Below are 12,087 nucleotides of genomic sequence, written 5' to 3' on the forward strand. Positions count from 1 at the left end.
AGAAGAAAGAAAAAAAAACAACTAATTAGTACCAGGAGCTGCCAAAAGGCAGAAACTTAATAATAATAATAATAACTTGAAAACTAACGTACGTGTCTTTTGCATACGAGGTGATCGTTTAGAATCTCGGTGCGAAAGCATAAAATGCACTATAGTAATAGTTACCCCATTTACTCCGCAGTCTTGTCCCGTAAAACCTGGCTGATGACGAAGTTCGTGGGGGACACGGTAGCTTTGTGGTAGAGTGTTTACCTGTTGTGCGTGGGGTTTCTGGTTCGATCCCCCGCCAAGTAAGTTTGTTGTGGTGGACAACATTGTGTCTGTGGATTTTCTCGGGAACTCCCGTTTCCTCCCATATCCTCATTTCACCATTTCTTCCATCATTATTCACTTGCTTTCATCGTCGTCTCCGTTAGCCTAAGGGGCATATACGTAGGACTTTAAACTGAAAGCTTTCTACACATTAACGTAAATACAAATCAACCATTTAACCAATGAACACAAATATTCGTTTTCCCACAGAGATGTTCCGATTTCCATCTTCGGTTAAAAAAAAAAAAAAATTACATACAGCTAATCCTGTACAATGCTTCTCAGTCATCGGAAGCACCCGAACACTTTCTCAGAATCCTCTCGTATTCTCATTTATTTAACAAATTACAAAATAAATACAGCTTTAGAGGCTAACTTATAACGGAATAATTAACAATGAACAACAAAAATGGGAAATGGCGTGACTAGAGCATACTTTTAACCAGGGTTGGCTGGTTTAAACCAAGGTGGTTTAAACCAGCTGTTTTTTTCAAAAAAACAACTGGTTTAAAACAAAAAACAAAAAAAAATGTTCGTAAAAGTGTAAGTGTTTGTAAAATCTTGATGAACACACATTTGTGGGTTATCACGTTTCACTCCCGTATATTATTCGTATTATATTCAGACCTAAATTCCCCATCCATTACTCAAAAAGATTATAATATAAAAGCAACTTTTTTTTTTACAAGTTTATAAATTTTATTTTGTGATTTTTTGTAGTTGTTATTATTGTTATGTAATTGCAATCGAAGAAAAATTCTAAATATTGTTTCGTTTCAATGTTTACTAGTGATAAAATACATCGAAAATGCCGTACTATTTGTGTATGTGTGTGTGTGTTGGGGGGGGTCATACAGACCCCACGAGAGGCATTTAGTGAAATAAGTATCTTTGGTATCTATTTATGTATAAATGAGTTTGAGCCAAAGTGGACTCAAATAATTCGTATCTTTATTCACTTTTCTTATTGATATGCAGATTAAGTCGGTGTATTTCTTTAATTTGGACCAATAAAAGTCGTTGTTAACTAACTTGAACTAAATTAGTTCTTCTGTACTCCGTCGTATTTTGAAATTGTTCATATGTAATTTTGTATAATGGTTTCACTTGTGCAATTGTTTATCTTTTTGTCCTTCTGAAATGACTCTTGACAGTTATATTAAGAAGCATGTAAATATCAGTACCTAGGTACAACGCATTTTTTTTTTTTTTATCAGGAGTCCTTCGTGAGTGAGTCGGCAGACGTATCGCATTTGTGGCCAATTAGTCCTGGTTCCGACTTCAAATGGAGGACAATTTCTCTTGGATGTAACTCGAGAAGCGGTTTTTATTCCGCTTTAAGCTTATGTTACCCCTTCCAGCATAACCCGGTTGTTGCATAATAACATCAAGGCGAAACAAACTTATTTCCGTCCATATAACTTATGATATGAATATATAGAGCAAATCATTTAAACCAAAAAAACCTGGTTTAAACCAAAAAACCGTTTTTTTTTGTTTTTTTAAAAATAAAAACCATGGTTTTTGCCAACCCTGCTTTTAACATATTATCCCAATATTCACCTGGTGAAACCTAGAAAATCTGGAAGACAACGGCCAGACACAGAGTTCGATCCGAGGATCTCCCAACTATGAAGCAAAAAGCGCTAAATGTAGCCTATGAACAATCGGTAATTATTTCATGAACATCAAATTCCCATCGTCTCTTTTATTTGGAAGGGAGAAGATATTGAACCTAAGGTTTCATCTATGTTTTCACTTCCTGCTAAATCCATATTCAGCATAAAAAGCTTATCTAACCAAGATATTTCGATAAAAAGAAACTTACGCACCATGTAAGATCTGAAGTTAAGATACAATGTGTGACGATGACGAGTAGCCATTGGGTACATGACATAATGAAAATTAAGATAATTCTGTTTTAAAAGTTATAGATAAAGAAATTCAATTGGCATTTTTTAAGGTTTGATCAACCATTGAATATACTTTTTAATATTGATATCATGATTAGAATTAAATTATGTATTTTTTTTAAATGTAAATAATTGTAAAATACGTACAAAACAATTAATATTATTAAATATTTGAACTACCATGAATTCCTTGAACATCAATTATCTTCATAACTTTTAATAAGTACTGAAGCAAATTATTTATCATGATATTACATAGATTCTAACTTAATTCAAACAGGAAACTTCTGAGTGAAATGTCTTTAAAACTGATTTAACGTTGTTACACTTTTCCTTTCAACTTATTCAGTTATTTCAAGGCGAGTACGAGGTTGCAACAATGATAATGATTACAAAATTTGATAAATAATCTTTCGCTTGCTATCAATTGACAATATCAGTACCACATGGCAAAACTGCTGAGAACGGCCTTTCTGCTGCTGCTGTTGCTCAGTAAGTAGTTCATATATGAATGTGTAGATGGCAGAAATGTGCTATGAAACTAGTAGTGTCGTTGCGGCAAAATAAGAGATAGTCGACGGCGATCCGGACAATGCTTATTCGATTCTAGGCTGTCTATATCATTACGTGTCAAAGATGTGGGTTCTAGACACTGTAGGAAGTCAATACTGTTTCAAAGGTACTTATTTTCCTATGAGGTACAAATAGCTCATCATTTTCCTCCTCCGTTTCACATCCCCCCTAAGGGTACTATCTACAGAGTGGATCATTTATCATGAAACGCTCTGGTACCATCCAAATATTAACACAGGGTCATTGTTTGGCATACTCTGCAGTACCGCCAGGTTGAGTGTTGCCCACACAACATACAACTGTACCGGTATGTTTCCAAACGGCAGTACGTCATATTAATACTATTTCAAATTTACATGTGGAACTAAAACGTACATAGCAATATTTATTAGTCAGTGTTACAAACTAAGAACGCTTCAGTATCACAAACATCCAAATTTTGAAAACCTCTGCCATAGTAATATTACAAGCAAGATGGACGTGGTAATACTAGAGATGCAAGGGCTCGGAAAAAAACCGGCTTTTTTGGAAAAAAACTCGGTTTTTTCTGCTTTGCTTTTTTGCTTGGGAAATTTTGGGCTTTTTTCAAAATTCTGCTTTAAATCGATAAAGCAGACTTTGTTTCGCTTCTCTATAACACAGAAAGTCATTTAATTAGTGGTTGATGCCGATAATAATATAAAACCTCGAAAGTAAACCATGAATTTCGAAAAGATATTTTAAACAATTTTACTTCAACATTTTTACATTATGAATTCCAAAGGATTAACCAATGTATATAATAAACACATTTTAACCTCCTATATACAAAAGTAAGCAGAGTTGGCAAGAACCACGGTTGTTTCTGAAAATGCCAAAAACCCGTTTTGGGGGGGGCAGTTTAAACCAGGCTTTTTTGGGGTTTAAACCAGATTTTTTGATTTAGATATTTTGCTTTATGTATTTGTATTACATATTCACAGAAATAAGCTTGTTTCGCCTTGGTGTTATTATTCAACAACGGGGTTATGCTGGAAGAGGTCCCATAAACTTAAACAAGTCCGGTCAGTAAATTTCTTAAATTGAGAAACTCCCGCCCTAGCCATCGGGAAAATCCCGTCATTCTTTTAAATGTAAAACAATAACGGGAAAATCCTGTAAAATTTAATTTGCATGTAAAATTTAAAGGTCAACGTATTATAATCAGTACGCTAAAACTGAGTGACACACAATCATAGTCAACGTCTTGCGAATAAAATCAGAAAAATAAACACACTGCTGAACAAGACTGCACTTATTTAATATAAAAACACATTTACACGTGACGTTTCGATCTTCTATCCAAGATCCTCATCAGACGTGAGTGTACGTCTGATGAGGATCTTGGATAGAAGATCGAAACGTCACGTGTAAATGTGTTTTTATATTAAATAAGTGCAGTCTTGTTCAGCAGTGTGTTTATTTTTCTAAAACTGAGGTATTAAATTACAAATTTAGTATGTAGGTATCATTGAAAGTCCAATCCAACCTAATGTTGGAAGCTAAGTAGGCAATCGATAAATTTTACCAATTTTAATCAATATATTTAAGCAACCTTCGCTTCTTTATAAAACAACAGGCATGCAGAAATATATAATTTGGTTTCGTTTTGTATGTTTAGGCTTAACATCCTTACGTAATACCGAGGTTATCAAGAAGACTTTCGCTTAAAGTGACATCCGAAAGAGTACTTGGTTTACACATGAAAGAAGGGTTGTGGTTCGACCGAGAATTGAACATGGGACACCTTGATTAAAAGGTGAAAAGGAAATAAGACTAATGCAGATGGTTTGACATGTGAAACGTCACTATGAAGTTCACACGATTCGCATTTTTGTTCTTTTAATTTTTTTAGTTTAAACCAGTTATTTTTTTTTAAAAAAAAAGCTGGTGTAAACGAGCCAACCCTAAGAGTAAAAACTTCTTTCAAAAAATACACAAATAACTAGCAAAATTGTATGTAGTATTTTTACTTCAAAATATTCCATACCCTCTTTTTGAAACAAAATAAAATTAAAATAAAACATAAGAGAAATACTTAGATTTGTATGATACAATTAAAGGCTGCACATGGTTCTGTATATTCTTGAAATTCTACAGTCAAGTTTTTTATAACCACCATCAAGGGCGCCCATCAGGGGGGTTAAGGGGGCGCTTGCCCCCCCTAGAGGAAAATGTACTTCAGAATATTGAAAATCCAATAGGATTTTTACATTAGTTACAGCAAAATTTGAAACTATTTTTGAAACGTCGCTTATACTTCCCCTCCTTGGAAACCACAACATGGGCGCCCTTGACCACCATCACGGTTTACCCAGTCCTCAAGTTTTCTGAATTTTTAACAAGAGGGATTCAACATATCATTACGGAACAAAAAAAAAAAGACTACGGAATATATTTAAGTTAAGCTAAATACAACTGCACAACAAACGTGACTGAGTGGTTGGCTTTTGCTCTTCTATCGGGAAGTCCGGGATTCAACCCAGCATTCGACCATTCTGACAAAGCCTTCCTTCATTCCATCTGAGAATGTAGAAATAGTGCGTGTACTGGCCGACTAGAGTGTAGGAGTTGGCCGACTTCCTTTCTTATTGTTTTTAAATCGTTATTATTACTAATTACCAGCAGTGACGGTTTTGCGAAGGTTAGAGGATCGGTCTTTCGGACTGAAGCCTGTTCTCCAAAGTTGTGGAATGTCTAAAACGAACGAAATATCTATTAGTTATGCCTTTACTCATAAACTTTAAGCTCCCGTCAAATAAAAATTACGAATATTTAGAAAAACTAAACATTAGTAGTAAGAAACCCCCTCCCAAAACACTTTTTTAAATTCGCCACTGATTCTCAGTATAAAATGATCTTCAAGGTTGTATCCGGAAGATTATTGCTAAACATATAAACGAAACGAAATATTAGTTATGCCTGTACTCATAAACTTCAAGCACCTCCCAAATAAAATTAAGACTTTTTAGAAAACGAAACAATCAGAGAAACCCCTCCCAAAGTACTTTTCTAAATCCGCTATTGATTATTTGTATAAATTGGTATTCAAGGTTGTATCTGGAAAATTATTGCTAAATCATTGCACAACTACAGTATAACAGAAATGTGGAAATACGGTTTGACGGACATATTGAAAAACGTATGCTTTGACGGATATATAGAAAAACGTAAGTTTAACTTTCGTGCTAGAAGCTGGAGTACTAAGCTCTTAGAAATGAAACACGGATGACAACGCAAAAGGCTTATTTTCTTCACTGGCAAATGCTGTCTAAAAGACATTATGGGGTCCAAGAACACATATATATGTCGTCGAGATGTGAACAGACAGAGTACACATATTATGGCTTCTTCTCTCCCCTCCTCCTCTACAAACTAAAATGATCTAGAAAAGGAAAAAAATGTCGATAACTCAAAAGTTAAAATAAAGTTAAATAACCTGTAAAATTGCCCTCAAATACTACATTCTTCATGTTAGCTTTAATTCGTAAAATATGTGCTCCATCCATCTTGATGGTGAATTACAGTGCTAAATATGGCATTCAGGTCGTGGAAATCTTATCTAACTATAGAATATACTATAAGAAAGCTATTTGGATAGAAAAATCATGAAAATGAAAAAAGCCAAAATTTCCAAAATTCTCGGTTTTTTTCCAAAAAAGCCGGCTTTTTATGTGAAAAAAAACCATCGATTCAAAAAAGCCGGCTTTTTTGCATCTCTAGGTAATACACATCCAAAGTACTTTAGTGTCTAATACTATGATCAAGATATGACGAATTTCGAGTAAATAGATTCAAAGTTACAAAAAATCGAAAATTTGACTTTTTTCAAAAGCTTCTGTTTCGAAAAACTGCTTAGATGAGTATCTCATCCAACTGTGTAGATGTTTTCCAAAGATGCAAAGATCGTAATATGGTTTACAGCAATTAGCTATTTTACACCGTTCTGGGGATATAGTATTTGTGAAGTTTGCAACACTGCCTAAAAGTACGTAATTCCGAGAACTTGTTGGAATTATACCCGCCAAAAAGTATTGTCTCATCTCCGGAACAGTTTGAGATATCGAGTTAGTGTAAACGATATTACTATCTTTGTATCTTTTGAAAACCATCGATACAACTGGATGATATATTTATCTAATCAGTTTTTCGAAATAAAGGCTTTGGAAGAAAGTAAAATTTTCAATTCCTTGTAACTTTGCTCCTACTCACTCGAACTCCGTCATATCATGACTAAAGTATAAACAAACTATTATACTTCGTATGTGCATTGCTTCATCCGTCCCACTTGCGTTATTACTGTTGTAAAAGTCTCCAAAATAAGTTTTGTTTTTCTATATTTGTGATATCGTAATATCCTTAATTTGCAATACTAAAATAACAAGTGTAGCATTGTAAATTTTCCTTCAACATGTGTAATTGAGATACGTACTAACATGATGTAGTGCCATTTTAAAAAGTATGACTACGTTTAGTTATTAGCACTGTCAATCTGGTTGTATTGCGGAGTATGTCAGACAATGACCCCCTGTCGATATATGCATGGTACCGAATTTCAGCGTTTTATATCTAGTATTTTAAAAGTTACAAAGCCGTATCAAGATAAATGGTCCACCCTGTATATTGTAGTAGTTTAATCTAATAACTCATCTGCTATAGTTCAAACTTGGTACTGTAGTATACATTGGCCTGCTATACAAGCTCGCGAAATATGATCCTTTGTACAACTTTTGTTCCTACATTATGCACAATCAAAGTTCTAAATCAGTTTATTGGGCGTTAGAACACTACCCTCCAAAAGATTGCTAATCAGCCTATTCGAAAAAATTTGTACACTTATTACCTAATTTATCACAACGAAAGATTTGATACAATGATCACACGCAAGGGAACTGACTATTATATAGTCGACAGTCACTCAAGGAACCAATTTGGTTACGTGCAAGGCTCCCTCAACTAGGGGCATGGAAGGTGTTCAATGCTCTTACATACTGCAATATTTGATACGTTTATTAGTATAGTATATACTGAATACTATAGCTTATTTACTGTAGTTAACAAGGATATGTGCTTATATAATAGTTGTTTTATATAATTACTACGTGCACGCGTGCATCAAAGTGTGTATGTGTGTGTATTGTCCATTGTATTTGTGTTTCGGTCTTTTGACCCCCTTGGAAATGGTCTTTCGCTTCCCCTTAGAATCGATTGTTGCCCCCTCCTACAAAAAGCCTGCCGGCATCCTTGGTTACGTGCTATCTCGAAAATTTGGTAAAGATCACAGTGATGGCCAGCCTTGTTATCTATGACAGTAAACTTTCAATTCCTTGTAGACATCATCAGCGACAATTCTAATCAAAACCGATTTCGATTTTTCAGAACTGGTTCTGTTTTCTACCAAAACTAGTACGGTTTTCTACCAAACCGGTTTCGGAGAAAACTCAAAAGTTTGGTTTTCGGTTTTTCTAGAAACCGGTTTCGGTTTTTAAAATAAAAAACGGTTTTGGCAATCTCTAGTATATACATATAGACAAAAGGAAAACAAAGGAATTTGTGCTGATGTTGGTCAAAATATGAAGGAGAATGATGAATTACAGGACCTCAAAGTTACGAAGAGAGTGCGTTACCACTCATTCAAACATTTATTTTGGGGAGAACAAAACTAAAGGACCAATAGTACTATGATTGATCAATGCACTTACATCGTAGCTAGCTTATATTCATGAATTTATTATTAAAACAAGTGACTTTCGTTTAACAGTTGCGAAACTACAATTGAAACACATTTACAACTTCCAGTTGTAATGCAATGAAAGTCAAAGACAAAACTTGTTAATCTGACATTGAAACCATACTAAAAACAGTTTTCTGATACGTTTTATAATCAGCTATATTTTTATATATAGGAATCAATATTGAAACCGGAAGTTCTACAACTTATTACTTCCGGTTTCAGTAGAAGAATAAAGGTGAGATCAAATCTATTCTTTGGATAGTGAATATACAGATGGTGATCAGAAAAATGGAAACACCTGTAGTTGGCAACACGTCAGATGTATGGGTTGGCAGTGGTGTCGTGGCGCCCGCAGCGCCGGATCGCTGGTGGTTGTGTGTTAAGTCGGTCTCGATACTACGTCAGGCGCAGTGGAACAGCAGTGTCCAGTGGCTGCAGCACACGGAGGTAGTGTAAAATGGGAGACCTCTCAGATTTTCAAAGAGGGCAAATTGTTGGTGCGCGGTTATGTGGAGTGAGTGTGATGGCAGTGGCTACTGTGTTAGGTGTGTCGCGTGGGACAGTGTCGAAGGTGATGACGGCCTACACAACATACGGGAAAACCACATCGGGGAAGCGGAACAGTGGGCGGAAGAAAATCATGAGTGACAGGTCACGCCGGGTATTAAAGCGCATTGTCACGCAGAACCGTCGTGCTACTGCGGAGCAAGTGACGGAGGAACTCAATCAGCACCTCCCCCACCCTGTTTCGACAATCACAGTCCGCCGCGAATTACATGACATGAACTTACGGGGTCGTGTTGCACGGGCCAAACCGCTCATCAGGGACCATAACGCTTTCGCACGCCGCAAATGGTGCCGCGACCATGCAACTTGGAGCGTTGATTACTGGAAACGTGTGATATGGTCGGATGAGTCATCCTTCACCCTACTCCCAACCACGGACCGTGTTTATGTGTGGAGAACGCCCAAAGAAGCTTATGATCTGCAGTGTCTCCGCCCAACTGTGAAACATGGCGGCGGCTCGGTGATGCTGTGAGCCGCAATATCATGGTTTTCATTGGGTACTGTGGTCACACTTAGCGGACGAATCACTGCCAACGATTATGTCGCAATTTTAGGAGACCACTTGCATCCTATGGTCCGGATGTTGTTCCCGGACAATGACGCCATCTTCCATGATGATAATGCACCCATTCACACAGCTGGCGTTGTTGCAGCGTGGTTTGAGGAACATCGGGATGAAGTTCAACACCTCCCCTGGCCCGCCCAATCCCCAGATCTCAACATAATTGAACATCTGTGGTCCGTCTTGGGAACACGACTCCGGCGACGATTTCCACCCCCATCCTCTCTCACAGAACTGGCCGATGCCCTGCACGAGGAATGGTGTAAAATTCCACTTGCTACCATTCACGACCTCTATGCCTCCATCTCACGTCGCATCAAGGCTGTTTCTGAAGGCGAAAGGTGGCCCGATACCATATTAATCTGGTAAGTTGCAATTTCGTTCAGGTGTTTCCATTTTTATGATCACCATCTGTATATGTAAATAGTTTATCTCCTTCTATTACCGTTTTCGCTCTATTTGAATCAACATTAAAACCGGAAGTAATAGTATATTTCTATTACTTCCGGTTTCAATAGAGTTAACAGAAAATATGGTATATATTGTTGCAACATTCAACCGATTCGAAAAACTTGCTTCTCGATATCTCTGATCGTTTTCGCTCCATGCAGAACAACATTGAAACCGGAAGTACTAGGAACTTTTTATTACTTCTGGCTTTAGTAAAGTATCATGGCTGGAGATAGTATTATTTCTTCGGACGATGAATCGATTCCAAAAACCATTTCTCGATATCTCTTACAGTTTCTGTTCTATAGAGATTAATATTGAAACCGGAATTACTAGTAAAGTTTACTATTTCCGGTTTTAATAGGGTAATACGAGTGAGATAGTATATTTTCTTGAGACGTTAAGAAATTTCAAAAACTCGCTTGTCTCTTTCTATTACAATTCTTGTTTTATGGTGATCAACGTTGAAACCGGAAACAGTTGATTTTTACCACTTCCGTTTTAATAGAGTCAACAGAAGAGACAGGACCTGTTCTTGGGACGCTGAATCGATTGCAAAAATCAATCTGTCAATATATATATCTCACTGTGTTGATCCATTAAATCAATATTGAAACCGGAAGTACTCGTCAACTCCAACCACTTCTGGTTTTGATATAGCGAAGATGTCATCTTTTCTTGAGACTTTAAATCAATTCCAAAGACACCTGCTTGTCGGTTTCTATTACAACTTCTGTTCTATAGTGATTAACGTTGAAATCGGAAACAGTTGATTTCTAGAACTTTTTCTATTTTCTAGTGTACCCTCGGAAAACATGTGAAACATACTTTGGTCCCAACTCCGTCGCCCTCTTATGGAGGAAACCTTTCCATTCATCTGGGGAAGACGTGAATGATCTCGGCTGTGTTGCCAATTCGTCATTCAGCCGTTTAGTCTTGCCGAGTGAAGATCGTACGTTACTTAGAATGGCTAACAAGACGGTGAACAGAGAAGTCATTAAAGTAATTCAATGTGGCAACTCTGTCCGCATCCAACCATTGAAGGATATCGGCCACAGCAATTTGTTCCTCCCCTTTCGATGGAGGTACGGGAAAACACACATCAGCAGCAGAGCCAGCAGGGGTACACTTGAAATAGAACGGCTATACCACTTTCTATTTTAATACCTAGGTAGTCAGAGAATTAATAAATGAGACACAACCTAGTATTGAGACGCGAAATTGATTGCAAAAATCCGATATTTCTTACCGTTTTTGCTCTGATACCTGTCGACAGACAGACGGACGGACATAGTCGTTCTATAACCTTATGCACAGTATAGTTTGGAAAGCTAAAGAAATGAACGACAAAACTTGGTTTTGGGTTAGATCTTTTTTTAAAACAAGATATCCTCTTTCAACACTCGTACTAATTTTGTTGTGAAACGCTATTACGCCGTTTTACTTTATTTTTACTTTTAAGGCTAACCAACACGAAACGTTTAGTTCTTTTATGCAAATACCCACTGGAATAATTCCACGAAATCTTTAAAGCATCACATTTCTTACACGAAAGAGAGAATAGCGCGTTTCCTGAATTAATTTCACGACAGCTAAACCCAAAAGGAAAACAAGAATATCGGGGAGAAAAATTTATATAACGTGGCTTTAAGCTGATTTTTCGGCGATGTTTTAAGAAAACAAGGTTCACGCAAAAAATAAAACCGGCTAGCTCAGGAAATTAATATCCGGAGTGTGGTCATGAATCTTCATGACAGTTTAACTGTACACACCCTTTAAAAAAAAAGTTCAACATAATCTGCAACAGTAAAGCACTCGTAATTAACACCCACCAATCGAGTACCGCAAAAAGTCACGGCATCTCGTGCCAACATTGAAAAAAAAAGTGGTAGTTTACCTCTAGGACGCATGCTCGCGTCTAACCTTGACTATTCTTTTTCCCCGCACGGGGTTACGCG

At 36.7% G+C, this 12,087-nt stretch overlaps 1 protein-coding gene across 2 annotated transcripts in view; it reads right to left on the bottom strand.

Annotated features, from left to right (window-relative positions):
* LOC145672160 (uncharacterized) overlaps positions 1–12,087 on the bottom strand; it is a 315,761-nt gene that overhangs the window by 33,008 nt on the left and 270,666 nt on the right. The gene's annotated exons all lie outside the window — the stretch shown is intronic.

Source organism: Thermobia domestica, chromosome 15, assembly GCF_964235325.1.
Source record: "Thermobia domestica chromosome 15, izTheDome1.hap1.1, whole genome shotgun sequence".
NCBI lineage: Eukaryota > Metazoa > Arthropoda > Insecta > Zygentoma > Lepismatidae > Thermobia > Thermobia domestica.